Source organism: Trichosurus vulpecula, chromosome 5 (genome assembly GCF_011100635.1).
Source record: "Trichosurus vulpecula isolate mTriVul1 chromosome 5, mTriVul1.pri, whole genome shotgun sequence".
NCBI classification, from domain to species: domain Eukaryota; kingdom Metazoa; phylum Chordata; class Mammalia; order Diprotodontia; family Phalangeridae; genus Trichosurus; species Trichosurus vulpecula.
Window position 1 is genome coordinate 280,362,601 of NC_050577.1, and position 17,088 is coordinate 280,379,688.

At 36.2% G+C, this 17,088-nt stretch overlaps 1 protein-coding gene and 1 pseudogene across 2 annotated transcripts in view; one reads left to right on the forward strand and one right to left on the reverse strand.

Moving 5' to 3' along the window:
- CCDC91 (coiled-coil domain containing 91) overlaps positions 1–17,088 on the forward strand; it is a 543,117-nt gene that overhangs the window by 65,084 nt on the left and 460,945 nt on the right. For both annotated transcript variants that reach the window (XM_036759376.1, XM_036759375.1), the window contains exon 2: positions 13,031–13,171. The gene's annotated coding sequence lies outside the window, so the exon portion shown is untranslated. The remainder of the gene's footprint in view (positions 1–13,030; positions 13,172–17,088) is intronic.
- LOC118851344 lies at positions 2,036–8,400 on the reverse strand (annotated as a pseudogene).

Consider the following 17,088-nt stretch of genomic DNA (forward strand, 5'->3'; position numbering starts at 1 on the left):
GAACATACACACTGATGATGGTGGTGTGGCACTATGACATCACATTGTCACGAGCCCTTCATTCAGTCCTTTTGGGAAGTATGCAAGTTTGTTGACTAGATTAGTATTGGTTGTAAAACTTATGCCAGCTTTACAGTGCTCCCCTTCACTGTGGGCACTCCAGAAAAATGTGTATCCAGTCCTCCCTTCAGTAAGTTGGCTTTCATTTGCCATTTGTGATTCATTCAGGGCTGCTATTTGGATGAGATACCTCCTGAGTTCTCTTACAACAAGAACTGTTCGTCTTTCAGGTCTACTGGATCTCATGTTGCCTTTAACTGTACACATATTTCATGTACTGATGGTGAGTGGAATCATCTTTGCAAAAGTTTTTGTATATTTTTTAATATTTTGACTGCAAAGTTGGATCCCCGCTTGCTATGTTAAGCAAGCCAGGGTTGGGTGAAACAGATAATTTTTAGGGCACCTTTTCTAGCCCCCTTCCTTAGAGCAGTATGGTTCTTAGAAAGGCTGGTCAGACACTCAGGGGCCTGCTGAGTTCCACTGCTACTTCAGTCCAGTTAGAAGATGACCCTATGGCCTGGGCCACCTGTGTGCAGGGTTATGACTACAGTTCCCAGTGTATCCATAATTGCTGGTTTGTCACTTACTAGTGTTAGCACAGGACTTTTCAGATAGATAAAAATGGTAAGATGGTATGGGTGATATCTTTTGATTCATATATAAATTGGACTTAAGTGAGGTACAGTTGTATGAAGCTGTTGGCCTCACTGTTTCATTCAGAGTCACTGGAGTCCAGGGGCAAGATGGCTCAGGATACTGTGAATGACTTTGGCACTCCACATTGCATTCCTACTTCAACTGCCATTTGAACAAATTGTTCTCATCTGCCCATTCTGCTGAGAGAAGTTTTCACATGCTTGGGGTACATACCTACGTAGTTCACCAATGGGTTTGAGACCCCTCACTTACTCACTACCTGGTTTAGCCCATCTGATGACATGGTTTACCAGGGTGTGGCTGCTGTTCATGCCACAGCTCCTTGGAGCCAGAAGTGAGAGTTGGGTGAATCAGGTAGACACCAAAGGTGGAAAGCAGCTTTGAAAAGGGCTCAGTAGCCCTCCTCCCAAAGGTACTAGTCTTCCCTGAACATACCCTACACCCCTAAAAAAAGCCATTCCTACTTCAAAGAGAAATGTCAAATGGTCACAAGTTCAAAAGAGTTCTTAGAAGAGCTTAAAAAGGACTTCAAAAATCAAATAAGATAGATTGAGGAAAAATTAAGAAAAAAGAAGAGCAATACAAGAAAATCAAGGAAATTATGAAAGGAAAATCACTTAATTGGAAAAAGAAATCCAAACACTTAAGAAAGAAAAGAACTCCTTGAAAGCTAGAGTTGGGCAAAGGGAAGCTAATGATGTCATAAGACATCAAGAAACAATAAAACAAAATCAAAAGAATGAAAAAAATAGAAGAGAATGTGAAATATCTCATTAGAAAAACAATTGCTCTGGAGAGCAGATTCAGGAGAGATAATGTAAGAATTGTTGGAGTCCCTGAAAGTTATGATCAAAAAAAGAGTCTTGATACATTATTACAAGAAATCATTAAGAAAAATTCCTATGAATTTCTTGAATGAGAGGGTAAAGTCGAAGTAGAAAAAACATCTGCTGATCACCACCTGAGAGAGATATCATTTTATACCTATCAGATGGGCTAACATGGTAGAAGGAGAAAGTGACAAATGTTGGAGTGGATGTGGAAAAGATGGGACACTAATTCACTGTTTTAGGAACTGTGAACTAATCCCACCATTTTAGGGGACATGTGAAATTATGCCCAAAGAGTGATTAAACTGTTATACCCTTTGACCCAGAAATCCCTCGATTAGCGTCTGTTGCCCAGGATTAGGGAAAAATGAAAAGAAGGTAATGTGTTCTAAAATATTTATAGTAGCTCTCTTTGTGATGGCAAAAAACCCTGGAAATTGCAGGGATGCCTTCGGTTGGGGAATGGCTGAACAAGTTGTAATGTATCATTGATTGATCTAGTCAATCTCTGATTTCCTTGGAAACGGGGGCTTCTCAGTTAACAGCTCTGCAAAGATACAACCCACTAACAACATGTCTATTGCTGTGGAGTATTTCTTACCTCCTAGTAACAGCTCTGGGGCCTGGTACCACAGTGTCACCACCACAAGCATGTAAGCTTTTAATGGGGAGCTGTATTCTCTGGCCATCTCAAAATCACCAACTTTTAAAATGCCCACTGAGGAGCAGGTTTCAGGCCCTGGTGAAGGATCCAGTTGTCGTGAATATGCTTCACCCTTCACAGAAAATGGATCATCAGTGTCTTCACTGCTCCTGGGAAGAAGGGCTGCTTCATTGTTTTCATGATGTTCCTGATGTCACGCTCCACATGATTCATCATGATATAAATCTCCTCCATGCTGCTGCCCACCACCATCTCCCAGACAGTGACAATGTTTGGGTGCTGAGCTTTCAGAATGGTATTTATTTCCCTGAGGGAGATAATTAGGAAGCCTTCTTTCTCTTTTTCCATTTTCAAGCATTTCAGAGACAGTTTCACTAGTCTTTATATCCTTTGATTTGTATACCACGGCATAGGTGCCTTCCTCATTTGTGTTCAGGTTCCGGTCTTCTTCCAAACTCTGACAACCCTGGAGGGCAGGGTTTTTGGGGAACTCCTGCTTCATCTCAGTGAGAGATGATGCTGGAGAGTTGGGATGTAATCTCCTTTCGTTATGGGATTGGTTTGCAGCATCCCCTCTCCCACTTCTCTCTCTCTCTCTCTCTTAAATCTCAGTCAAACCTTGACTCTGTAATAACCAAGATAGGGCTTCCATTCTTTTGCTCTTCCTCTTCACTCACTTCTTTATCAGACTTCTCAAATACTTCCTCAGAATTACTTCCTGTCTCTTCCTCTTCTGATTTCCTCACTGCTGCTCTCTTCTTCCTCCTCAGAGCCAGATCCTCATTCTGCTGATGAGGACTCAGCTGAGCTGGTCTTATAAATCGGAAAGGGAATCCCTCTCTTCCAGTTTCTCCCCTTTGACTGGCTTCCTGCTATGCCTTTCAACAATCTTCTTGAACTGTTCTGTGGTAAGCAGAAACTCTTCTGGCCTTCTGCTCTTTGTGCCTTTTCTCAGAGGTTGTTCGATTAAACTAAATTAGGTTCAGATTCAGATTCGCGCTGGCAATAAAGCACACTCCCAAAGAATAAGGTTTTTATTGAAAGCAACAAAAATTCCTAACCAACACAGTTAACACAACAAAGATAAACACAAGCAACATCAATTCATCACCTCTCGGGGGAACTCCAGCGCTTGATCCTCTCAAAGCTGAGGGGGGTTCCGGTTTACACAGCCCAGCTCGATCAAGGTCCAAGAGGGAAACTGATCCCACCTGCTTGTTCCACGTGGAGACTTTTATAGCTTCCTGAACAAGGAGGGCCTACTGCTGACTGTCCTGGGTGTTCCTCTCCAGAAGGGGTAGCTACTCCTCTCAGGAGGGGAAGATCTTGTCAATCATTTTGTTTTTGAGAACTGGCTAGGTTCTCAAAAAGCAGTTTCAGAATTTCCTGTCCTTTGTTCAAGGCTTATCTGTCTCCTAGTGGAAGTGTGTTCAACTCTTTGTTTTGGGCCTATTAGCCAGGATGTCTGAGAGGTCCATTCTTAAGGTTTATCAGTTGGAGAGGAATGTCTGATATTCCAAACCAGAGAGTATAAAAATTGCAGAGTGGAGAATAAAAAAAATAGAAGGAAGCATAGGAAGTAAAGTAAGCTTTTAAAATGGTATATAGTACTAATCTAATTTTTCAAAAAGTTAACAGTGTAAAATGTAAATTTATGGTTTTATAATCATCTTTTTATATTGTGCTGTATACATGGAAATGTTCTTTTTTTTTGTCTTTATGTATTTAAGTTCAAAATGAATTAAAAAAAAGAAAGAGTAACTTCACCAGACTTCTGGAAGAGGGATTTACACTTCCTTATGATATTCTTGATCCCCCAAATTTGCCTCTTTGGAAAATAATATAACTATTGTAGAGGGATAGTTAACCTTAGCTTCTTTGAACTTGCTTCAGTTACCTCATTTAAATCTCTACCTTTACTAGTTGGTACCCTTCACATACTGACTTCTGTCACAAATCTCCTAGGAGATGAGGAGAACACTCTGTAAGTGTTATTGACAACTTCCTGTAATAATTCTGGTCTAAAAGTATGAATTTCGCACAAACTAGTAGTGTGAACCATTTTCTCTCTACAAAAGTTTTGCTGTTCTTATAATAAATAGAATCTTTTTCTTAAAGGAAGCACACTACACAGTCATAATATGGCTTCCACTAATATCAACTAAGTGTTACCTTAAATCTTGAAGGATTTATAACCTAAGTGATCCCTTAAATCTTGAAGAATTCACAAATTCTGAGGGTGAGTTTTCTGAGAAAATTGTGGAAAGTATATCTTGCTGATTATTGATATATCACATTTGAAATTTATTTCCTTCTTAAACTCATAGCCAATGATGAGTACTCTTGTAAACCCTATAGCATTGTGATATATCTTTCCGTTGTCTTTATAAGATGTTGCCGTAATATGAGTAATCAGGATCATCTGATACCAGCTTATATGAATTGCTATAACAATTCCTGAGCTTTTTTTTTAAGATTTAGAATATCATGTTATCATGTGACCCATCATATAGAATCTGCATGTAGCATTGCTAGTATGACCCACTGTACCTTGCATAGGAGTTGGTATGCCAGAGCTGAACAATTGAGACAATGTCTGTGCTTTCATGAAACTTCCAGTCTGGTTGAGGAGTAACATATACAAAATAATAGCTATTATCTGATGGTAGACTATAAAAATGTAATAAGGCAAATTATTTTATTTTAGAAATACATTTTATCGGCTTATTTTTTTATTCATTTTACAATTTTATTTATTTAACATATTTAGTTTTCAGCATTGATTTTCACAAGAGTTTGAATTACAAATTTTCTCCCCATCTCTACCCTCCCCCCAAACGATATAAACAATTCAGAATGATTGGCCAATTCTAATAAGATTAAGTTTAGGAGAGCTGAATGTAAAGTTCTGTGTTTGAGTTTTAAAAATCAGCTTCACTAGCAAAAGGTAAAGGAGGTCGTAATGAGGCTAGAGAACAGTTTATATGAAAAATATTTAGAAATTTTAGTGGACTGCAAGTTTGATATGAGTCAACAATAGTGTGACATGGTAACCAAAAAAAAATACTTATTCTAGGTTGCATGAAAAGAGCCATAGTTTCCAAAATGAGGTAGATTAGCCCTGTTCTTCTCTATTTTAATCAGATGACATTTGTAATAGTGTGTTCCATTCTGGATGTCACATTTTAGGTAGTACATTGGCAAGTCTGGAGAGGGTAGAGAAACTGTCACTAAGATAGTGAGAGAACTGGAGACTATGCTTTATAATGATTAGTTGAAGAAACTGGGGATATTTACCCCAGAGAAGACTTAGTAGGGACATAACTATTTTCAAGTATTTAATCTTTAAATGGAAGAGGGATTATTCAGTTTAGGCCCAGAGAATAGAACCAAGAACAATGGGGTAGAAAGACAGACTAAGGTGTTTTTTTTTTAAATCTTTAAAAAAATCTCCAATTGAAACCAGCTAAAAGTAGAATGATCTACCTTGGGAAGGAATGAATGTCTCATCACTGAAGGCTTTTGTGCTGAGGCAGTATGACTTGTTATTGTCAGTGTTAGAGATAAGATTCTTGTTCTGGTTTGGGTTGAGACAGATAACCTTTAATTTCTGTCATAAGTAATAGAGAGCCAATGGATGTTTTTGAGCAAGGAATTTGACATGATCAGAGGTGTACTTTTCAAATGTTTACCTGCTAGCAGTATAGGTTGCTATTGCAATATGGAGTATAGGGTAAAACTATGAAGCTATTGCAATAGTTCTGACAAAATGTAACAAGGGCCTGAGCTAGAGTTTCAGTGGGATTGGAGAGAAGGGGCAGAATTAAATATATACATGTATATAAATACAGCAGAATTTGATAATTAGTGGCTGTCAGGAGAAAAAGAAAAGTCAGCTATTACTCCACAATTCTCTATATGCAATCTATATTTTGTAGTATGTAGGATATATAGTGTATATATATGCATATATATCTATATATATACACATACATGAATATATGTGTATATATGTATATACATACATGTTATATGTACGTATATATGCGATATATATGTGTGTATATATGTTACATAAACACATACACACCCCTACATAAGTACAATCTATAATCTCCATAGATTTAGAAGTGGAAGAGATCTGAGAGACTATCTTTTCCAGCCCCTTCATTTTACTAATGAGGAAACAGAATATTATTTCAGTTAAAAGGGAAGAGGAACAGGTTTTGGGAAGAAGCTGGTGAATTTGTATTTGAATATATTGAGGGGCTAATGGAACATCTAAGTATAGGTAACCCAGGAGACAATTGAAATTTTAAGTTGGGTCAAATAAAATAGCCACACAATTTCTTGACAGTTTGCAGATAGAAGATTTTATTTTCAGTTGGGAATAGGTTATAGAACCAAGAAAGGCTTAGAGTGGGGATGCTGGGGATTTGAACTGGGCCTTGTAAGAAAGATTGCAATTGAAGTCGAAGCAGGGAAAGAGACGTTGCAGAAAGACCAAACAGTGTGAGCAGAGGTATCAAGTTTGGAAAGTTTGGATGGTTTGGGTGATCCTGTTTGGTTGCAGTGTAGAGTGTGTGAAAAGGGAGCATTGGGAGAGAAGTCTGGAAAAGTAGTGTTTAGCTGGAGGGAAATTCACTTTCAGTATAATTCAGTAAATATTTGAATGGCTTTATGTAAGGGCAGCTAGGTGGCTCATTGGATAGAGTTGGGCCTGAAGTCAGAAAGACTTCTTCCTGAGTTCAAATCTGGCCTCAGACTTTATTAGCTGTGTGACCACTTAATCCTGTTTGCCTCAGTTCCTCATCCGAGCTGGAGAAGGAAGTGGCAAACCACTTGGGGTCACAAAGAGTTGGACACACTGAAACGATGGGACAACAACAAAATGTAAGACACTTTCCTAAGTCCTTCAGAACTTGCTAATTATAATTTTCTCCCCTCTGAATTGAATCAAAGTTGAGTGATACGGGGCCTCTGCTGTTCCTTGGACACAACACTCCACCTCTATACTCAATGCCTTTTCACTGGCAGTCTCCCCTGACAGGAATGTTGTCCCTTCTCATTTTTGTTTCCTGGCCTCCCTGGCTTTCTTCAAGTCTCAGCCTTTCACAAGGAACCTTTTGTAGTGCTCCTTAATTTTCCTCCATTAGAATGAGAGCTACTTGAGCTCAGGGGCTGTTTTGCCTTTTTTTTTTGTTTGTTTTAATCTCTAGTGCTTATTATAGTGCCTGGAATATAGTAGTCACTTAATACATACATGTTAAGTTGCCTGGGGATACAAAGTTCAAAATAAAACAATTCCAGCCTTCCAGGAGCTTGGATCTTTTTTTGTTTGTTTGTTTTGTTGTTGTTGTTCCTATATTTCAATCATGTCCAACTCTTTATGACTCCAAGAAGACCTGAGTTCAAATCCTACCTCTAGGTCACAATAGGCAGGTCACTTAACCTTTATGCTTCAGTTTTCTCATCCCTAAAATGGGAATGATAATGCCTAACTTAAAATTTCATAAGGATCAAATGAAATAATAAATGCAAAGCACTATATAAATCTTAGTTATTTTTAATAAAATGCTTATGGATCTGTGAAATAGCATAGCTATTTATAGTACAACTGTTCTTGAGAGCAATTTGAAATTATGCTAAGGAACTTAATGAAATATCCATACTCTCTTGGCCCAGGGATTCCAAATGCTAGATGTATGTGATAGGACCAGGGTTCTACCATTTTTCGACAACAGGAATTAGTTTTCCCTAAAAGGTAACAAAATAAAATATACTGTCCCCTTCCCCCTTTTTAAAAACTGAATTGGGGACTATGTTATGGAAAACTACATATGCTGTTGGTCTTGGCTGATATATTGGTTAGTTTAATTGGACGTTTTTTCCTCTTTCCTTTTTTTCCTTTGTTATAAGGGATAGTCCTCTAGGTTGGCTGTGGGGACAGATATACTGCCAAATGAAGGTGATAAAAATAAGAGATATAAATAATTAAAAAAAATAATCCCTAGCTGCTTTCAAAATTCTGGTGCCACCTCCTTCCTACATGAGGCCATCCCCCATTTCTCCTAGTTATTAGGGATCTTTCCTTGAAAATATTTTGCATAATTTTGAAAATATTTTGTTTTCTTAAACATGTAGAGATTATGTCCCTCTGTGTAATGTCCTCCTCCTTACCTCCATTTTCTGGTTTTCATGTAGTCATTCAAATCCAGCTCAAATCCCAGCTTCTGTAAGGGGCCTTATTTCCTCCCCTATACACATCCTCCTAACCTCTATATGCACACACACTGCTTGTGCCTTCCCTCTGTGTTTAGTTTCCATTTACTGTGTTTATGTCTAGTAAATACATAGTTATTTGCATGATATCTCTTCATTTAGAATGGGAACTTCTTTAGGTCAAAGATCTTTTTTTTTTTGGCTTTTCCATCTGCATAATAGTAAGCACTTAATAATTACTTATTATCTGACAAGTACCATGATCACTGAGAAGCAATGTAGAATGAAGTAAGTTTTTGGACATGGTTATCATGGGAATTTGTTTTGCTTGACTGTATATTTGTTACAAGTTTGTCTTTATTTTTTAAAAAAGAGAGGATAGGTAAGGGATATGGTTTGAATTTTTTTTTAAAAAAAAAAAGAAAAAGGAAAAGAGAACAGAAATAAAACCAATAGGAACCATAGAAAAGCAGCACAGCTTTGAAAGGCGTATGTTGAATTTATTATATACTTTAAATAAAATCCAAGCTTTACGTAATAGTAATTCCATTTTATGTACAATTCTCACTGTCTGTTCCACAAAGTATATGGAAATGGTCAGGTTATTTGATGTTTGTTAAATTTAGATTAAAAAAAATAATGAGGGCATTAAACATGAGCTCCCTCAACTTCTGTCCTCTCCACCATCTTCTCTATATTTTGCCTACCCTCTCCTTTTTCATGATAGTATGTACTTAGTTAATGCTGCTTGACTGACTGACTGATACTTATCCTTGTATACTTAAGTCCATGTAGTTTCATCTCTTTTGGGATTCTGCTCTATAAATTCCATCTCTTTCATCCGTCTTCAATTTTTATTTCTCAATGAGTCACATTTAGTTGTCTACAAACTCATATATTGCCTGTCCTTTGTAAAACAGAAGAAAACAAACACAAAAATTTATCTGTCAGAGCCTTTGCCCTCTCATCTCTCCTTCTGTGCTGGAACCCCCCCCCCCCAAACCCCGTAATTCATAGTTTATATTCAGTGTCTTCTTATCATTCTTTAAACCCTGCAATTTTGCTTCTGTCCTCAGCAAACTTTGTAACTTTAGTTTTTTTTTTAAATCAAACTTAAGAAACCTCAAATAAAATGAACATTTCATATATACAGTAGAGCAGAAAAAGATTATACATGGAATTGTGAATCTCTATTATGTACAATTTGCTTTTCCTTTGAAGTGTAAATTTAACTGTAACTTTCTAAGTTGCTCTGCTTTCTGTGATTTCTTCTGGATTACTTTCTTTTTGTTCTTTTCTGCAACTTTACAAAAAATGTTTTCCTTATTTTTGGAGCCCTATCCCTATTTGTCTTCTTTCTGCCTCCAGTTCACAGCTGACAGAAAGGAAAAATAAAACCCATGTAACAAATTTGCATAGCCAAGCAAAACAAATTCCCACAATAATGTATCCAGAAATATAATGTCTTATTCTGTGGCTTAAGTCCATCAGCTCTCTGTCAGAAGGCAGGTATCACCATTGGTCTTCTGGAATCATCTTTGGATATTACATTGATCAGATTTCTTAAGTATTTCAAACTTGTTTGTCTTTACAGTGTTGTAATTATGTAAATTGTTCTTGTGATTCTATTTACTTCACTCTGCTTCTGATCTTCCCAGGTTTCTCTGAATCCATAAATCATCCTTTTCATAATTTCTGATGGCTTAATAATATTCCATTAATTCATTTACCATAATTTATTCAGTCATTCTCCAACTGATGGGCACCCCCATAGTTTTTAGTTCTTTGGCCCCCTCCAGAAGAGGTGCTATAAATATTTTTGTTCGGAATAATCCTTTTCTTCTTTTTTTGTTCTCTTTGTTTTTTTCTTTAATTTCTTTCAATTAACAAAGATCTATTTTCTCTCTCCCCTGCATTGGGAAAAAAAAGAAAAACAAAACCCTTGTGATAAGTATAGATAGTAAGGAAAATCATATTTCTGAATTGCATAGGTCCTAAAATACATATCCCATTCTGTACCCTGAATGTACTTGTCATGAGGTGGATGGCATGCCAGAATTGTGGTTGGTTATTGCACTGATCAGAATTTTTAAGTATTTCAAAGTCACTTTTTATCTTGATTTTATTGTACAAATTATTTTCTTGGTTCTGCTTTTTTACATTACTCTTCCTCAGTTCATGGAATCTTAGCCTGGAATTTTAAAATTCTTTTAAACTCTTAAAAACTTTTAAAATTCTCCATTTCATTATTTCTTACAGCACAATGGTATTTCATTTCATTCATATACTATAATTTTTAGCTATTCTGCAAATGATTGGCACCCCCTTAGTTTCTAGTTCTTTGCCACTTTAAAAAACTGCTGAAGAAGCTAAGAGTTTGGATGAAGAGTAACATTGCCCAACAGGAATAGCAGTTAACAAAACTCGATTACTATTCAATGGGGAAGGAGTAGAAGATGTTATTGGGGAATAATCCCAGTATATCGGCTCCATTGTCATTAATTTGAGGGCAATAAATAGTGAGGTAGCTCTGGATGTGGAACTCTGTAGCAGTGTTTGCACTCAGGTGGGAAGCCTGCAGCCTTCTGAAAATGTTGTTATTGTCATTTGAAATATGTTAGCTGTGTAATCTGAACTGTCTTCTCTTTCTTTAAATCTTCATACATATGCTGATAAGGGCAGAGAATGCTATCCTCATCTTGGCAGATTTGCATGCTTCAATCAAAATTAGGTTCAACATCTATAATTTTTTCCTTCACAACTTCCAAAGTTCAAATATCTTTGAATTCTTTGAGAGGGCATTCCTCTAATTCTCATATTATTTTGCCTCTTCCGCATCTTCAGCATAAATAGTTGATTTCAATGAAGATCATCAGTTAGTTCTATTGAGTGTGACTCAAGCAATTCTGGACACTGTCATTTTCTAGTTTATCAAAATCAAGCTTTCTTCACAAGTTTGCTGTTTCTTCTATAATGGTCTACTCTTGAGAGGGATAATCTTCACAATTACTCTTTGCACAGTATGACAAGATGTGCTTCAGATGGATGTTGCTCGCAGTTATTTGTTGCCAAGCATGGTTAATATTTTTGATTGTGGTCTGATATTACAATTTTTCAGACATTACTTAAGGAAATTTCATTGTCACCTACAATGTTAGCAATTGCTTCTTTGAGGATTTTTCTTAGATAGTGGGCTTTAAGTTTTGCAGTGGGTTCTTTAAAAATCCATGGGCTGCAATAAAGATGTATTTGGTGGCAAAAAAAGACATTCTCATACAACCTAAGGCATTATCTAAAATCAATAATGCTTTAACTGTGGTGTTGTTATCCTTGCAATTTTTTTCAGCAGCTAGGATAAAATAACTTGAAAACCAATTTTTGAAAACAGCTTTACTAACCTATGCTTTCCTATTTGACCACCAAAGAATTAGAAGCACTTGATTGTTGTGGCATCTCAGTGTGAAGATTTCAAAACCAATAGCGAGCATTGGTTTTAATGTAATTCTACTTACCAGGAGAAGAATAATAGAGCAGTAAAAGTGTTAGGTGATTCTTAGATACTTTAAAATATGGTATAAGATGGTTTTCTATACCTAATTTCTACCAGATTGTCTTCCAGTTTTCTTATTTTTTTTTAATACTGAGTCTTTCCTTCAGTAGTTGTATTTAGTTTTGTAGAATTATGCTAGTATGTTCATTTCCTTTTCTATTTTGTGTGCCTAATCTCTTATGCTGGTCTATTTCTCTATTTTTAAAAATTATTTTTTCCTTCTTTTTTAGGAGAGTTTTTGGTAGGCTGACTGTTATGATGTTGAATAAGTACATTTGTTTTGGTAACTTCATTTTATTATATTTCCTCAGCCTCCCTCATGAGCAGTTAATATCTTCACTTATTTAGGCTTGTCTTTATTTCTAGAAAAAGTGATTTGTATTTGAATTCATATATAGTTTATATATAGTCTTGGATGTAGAATTCTAGGTATATTGTACTTTCTTGTAGCCATATTGAATGGAATTTCTTTTTCTAGCTCTTGTTTTGCTGGTAGTAGAAAGAAAGGTCTTATGTGTATTTATTTTATATCCTGCTACTATGCTGAAGTTGTTTCAATTAATTTTTAGTTAATTTTCTAGCAGTCTGTAAGTAAACCATCACATCACCTACAATAGTGTTGTTAAAAAAATAGAAATAGGGCCCCTGAACCATACATAAGGATCCTTGCAGGCTGCACCATATATTGTCTATGTTTTAGTGTATTTTTGTTTATTTTGTTTTTGTAAACATAAAAAGCTCTATTATGTTTATAGTTTTCCTAATATGGAACCAATGTTGCCTTCCTATACATAGTATAAATCCAGTCTTGTCATTATGTATAAAGCCTCAATCTTTTCAGTTAAGTAGGAGTAAAGATCCTGTTAAAAGAATGGGAGTTGGAGCTGAGTAGAGTACCTAAAGTTTAGAACAGCTGTTGGGAAGAATTTGATAGGAAATCTATTAAAGATGAGAATTGCTGTGTACTAAACGATAAGTGCCTAGCTGATAATCAGCTGACATAAATTTGTAGTGACTAACAAATAATTTTTTTTTTTCCAACAGTGCTCAGCAGCCCAGTAACAAATGCAAGGAAAGCAGACAGGTTACAACTGATATGGCAGAGTGACAAGAACCTTGGGTCAAGAAAATCTAGGATGTTGTATCTTGTGAAACAGACATACTTATAGGCTCAAGCAACTAACTGTAAGTAAAAATATTTTCTTTCTTTTTTTTTTGAATTTTATTTTAGACCCTAACACCAGAACACAAATACAGAATAGGAAAAAGAAAGAAAAACATATTATAAATTTAAGTAATGGAAGTTAAATACAAAGTAAGAAAGGAAAAACAAAGCATGTCATGCATAGCAGAACAGAAGAGAGGATACAAAATATGTAATTGAATGTTTTTTCATTTCAAGAAATTTTCGTTTCAAGAAAGCCTGTATGATAAATACTACATGTTGTGTTGAGAGCTGTCTGTCTTTTCTTTGCTTCCTTGTAAATATTTTTTTGTTCTCTGCTGTGTACTTTTTTACTTTGTTCCTTTGTTCCCTTCCCTCTGCCACCCAGGATACAATTAAGTGTGGCTATATTTATCTATAGTTATATATACATATATAAGCATACATATTTTGTACACACACACACATATATAGACAAATGTATATATAGACATATTTTCCCAAACAGATTCTGCTCCTGATAATTGTTTATATGTTTGTGCACATCTCTTTTTTCCTATCCCTCATGCCTCCTCTACTTTCGTTCTACCCACTACCTTGCTGTCCTATTACTTGCCTACCCCCCTCCAAGGATCTATCCCCTGTCCTCCCATTCCCATAAATCTAGACACCCTTCTATAGCCCCCTACAACCTATTCCTTCACTTTCCCCTCTAGAGATCCCTCCTTTATCCTCTCATTCCCGTTGATCTAAACACCATTCTATACCCCACTTTTACCTAATCCCTCCCTCTCCCCTCTAAAGATTCTTTCCTTTTCCACTCCCCCCCATCCCCTTACTTTATTTCTTTTGAATTTAGAGGACTTTTATACTCTTCTAAATATATATATGGATGGATAGATAGATAGATACTATTAACTTACCAGCCCTCCTCCCTATCTAGTTCCTTTGTATTGATTCTTCCTCTTGCTCTTCATTTGTATAAAATAATTACTCTTTTTAGCTGTTCCTAAATGGCTTTACTTTTAAAATTCATATCATACGCAGGCATACCCCAATCTTTATTATGAGCTACCCAATTATTAATAAGAATCTTGGTTATTCATTTTGCATTTTACATATTTAGAAAGTAAATGGTCTGTCCTTATTGAATCCCTTGTAATCAGTCATTGATATGTCCCTTATGTTTCTCTTGGCTCTTGGAATTTCTTTTAAGTTGAAGTTTTTTTTTTTTTAAACAAAGTCTTGAAAGTCTGACAGTTGATCAAATAACCATTATTTTTCATTCAGGATTATGCTTAACTTTGCTGGGTATGATATTTACAGCCAGAGCCCCAGTTCTTTTGCTCTTTGATATATAGTGTTCCAAGACCTGCAGTCCTGTAATGTCTCTGCTGCTAGGTCTTGTGTGATTCTAATTGTGACAACATCATATTTAAATTGTTTTATTCTTGTTGCTTTTAATATTTCATCCTTGAGCTGAGGGTTTCAGAATTTGATTATAATATTCCTATGAATTTTCCTCATAGGATTTCTTTTAAGTGGTGATCAATACAATTTTTCTTTTTCTATTTTTCCCCCTTGTTGTAATGTTTCTTGACAATTTTCTTGAATTAGTTCTTGTATTATTGTATCAAGATTCTTTTTTTGATCATAGCTTTTAGGTAGTCAGATTATTTTTATATTTTCTCTTCTTGACCTGTTCTCCAGATCTGTTGTTTTTCTTATAAGATGTTTCACTTTCTCTTGTATTTTTTCATCATTCATATTTTGTTTAATTATTTCTTAATCTCTTAGAATTTCACTGTTTTCATCTTGCCCAATTCTAATTTTCAAGGTGTCATTTTATCCCTTAAGATTCTGAATCTCCTTTTCTAATTGGTTGACTTTCCTTTCATAATCTTCTTGTTTTTCTTTTATTATTACTATTATTATTATTATTTTAGTTTTTCCTCCATCTCTGTCATTTGATTTTTAAAGTCTTTTTAAAGATCTTCTATGAATTCTTTTTGGTCAGGCGACAATTTGACATTACTCTTTGAGGGTTTCTTTACTTCAATCTGAAGATGAACCCCGGTCATCTCTATTCCCATAATAGCTTTCTATGGTTGGATTCTTTCTTCTTTGCCGGTGCATTTTTTGTCATAATAGCTTCGATTTTTGTAATCACCTCTAGCCGTGGGGTATGGAAAATGGTGCTTCTTGCCCCAGATCAATTTTCCCCCTCTAACCTGTAACCAAAGCCAAACCTCCAACCTCCTGTAAGTGCCCACAGCCAGGGGCATTCTGCCCTACTGCTTCTGTACTCACTGGGTGTGTGTTCTTTCCTTCTTGGCTGCTCTTTGTAGCATAGCTGGGTCTGGAGTTCCTTGGCAGCCAAGGTTCCCTCGATTTCCAGGGCTCAGACACCCAACTCCCCTCACTAACTCCGGGGGGGGGGTGGTAAAAGTTCCTGTGGTGGGGGCTGAGGCAGCCTCTCAGACTAACTAACCCCAGGGCTTGCCACTTGTTGAAGAGGATCCTAGCCTGGAGGTGTTTACTCTCCACTGGGACCAAACCTTGTCCTGGGATTTTATTCTGATCTTCTCAAAATGTCCCAGGAAGTCCCCTGTTGTGCCCCTATTCTTATTTATTTTTACCTGCACTTTGTTTGCCTTAAGGTGCTTAATTTACCTCTTTTGTGGGGGAAAATCTTTGAGAGCTCGGAATTTTCTGACCTATTCTGTCATCTTCCCAGAATCCTCTCTCAAAATACTTTCTTTCACAAGGCATTTGGTTAATAATATTTAGAAAACTCAGTCTTTATGTTATCTTAAAAAGTACACTTGAATTTACAAAACAAGATAAAATATGAGAGAGCTCTAAAATTTGACAAGAGTTTTTAAATCCTAGGTCTAAATATTCCTTAAATTTTCTTTAGTGATGATTGGCTTCATATTTCTTCTTTTTTTCTTGAGGAGTTTTAAATAACGTTTAACTTTAGCTGAGTTTTGATCTTTAGTAAGATCTTATTTAAAAACATTATGATCTATTCAAGGTTCCATAATGAGAAACTCCTCTTTTTAAGTACTATATTTCATGTTGGGAGTAAGTTTTGGACTGTTTTTCAGGAACTAGTTAACCTCATATCTTATAGTAGATATGATGCTATTCTGGCAGATTTAGTTTAGTAATAAAGTATTTAAAAATATCTTATAAAATTAGCAGTGCAGTCTTATTTTTCATTCACACCATTGTTTTTCCTTTTCATCCAGGTGAGTACATACTTACATGTGAGCCTTTTTTCCCTTTGTAAGAAATGGGAGGAGGAGTTTTGTTTCCACAGAATTGAAGGTGTACCTTTCCCTCTTCCTCTCCCCACCTTTAGCAGAAACCAGGCCTCAGGTCGGTCCGGTGAAAGGTCAGAGGCTTGTACACATGCTTGAACGAGCCCTTTGAGGAGGGCCATGGTGTAGGCAGTCAGGGGGTTGTATCTGGCCAATGAAGAGCCTGGCAGGAGATTTGAGGTGAGGGTCTATTAAAAGACTGGCATCCATCTGAGTCCTTTGTACTTTCTCCTGTACTCTGTTCAGGGGAGGTACCCATTTATTCAGAGGGAATAAATGTAAATTATAATTAAAATGTTTCTGGCTTCACGATGAGTCTTGCTTATTCCTAGACAATGTAAGTATGTTTCTAACAGCTTTGACAGGAGAACTCTAGATTTTGGATGTGACATACCTGTCACTTTTACTTTTGGGGGTTTCTTTCAGGAAGTCCTCTGTCTCCAGTAGATCAGGGCAGTTTTCAATTAGGATTTCTTGAAGCATAGCATGCAGACTTTCTCTTTGCTTTTCTATAAAAACTGTGAACCCTGTTCATAAAGACTCTGAGGAGCATACTCACAAAAAGTATAACTTTACACAGTACAAAGGGTATCCAAACTTGATTTATTGCA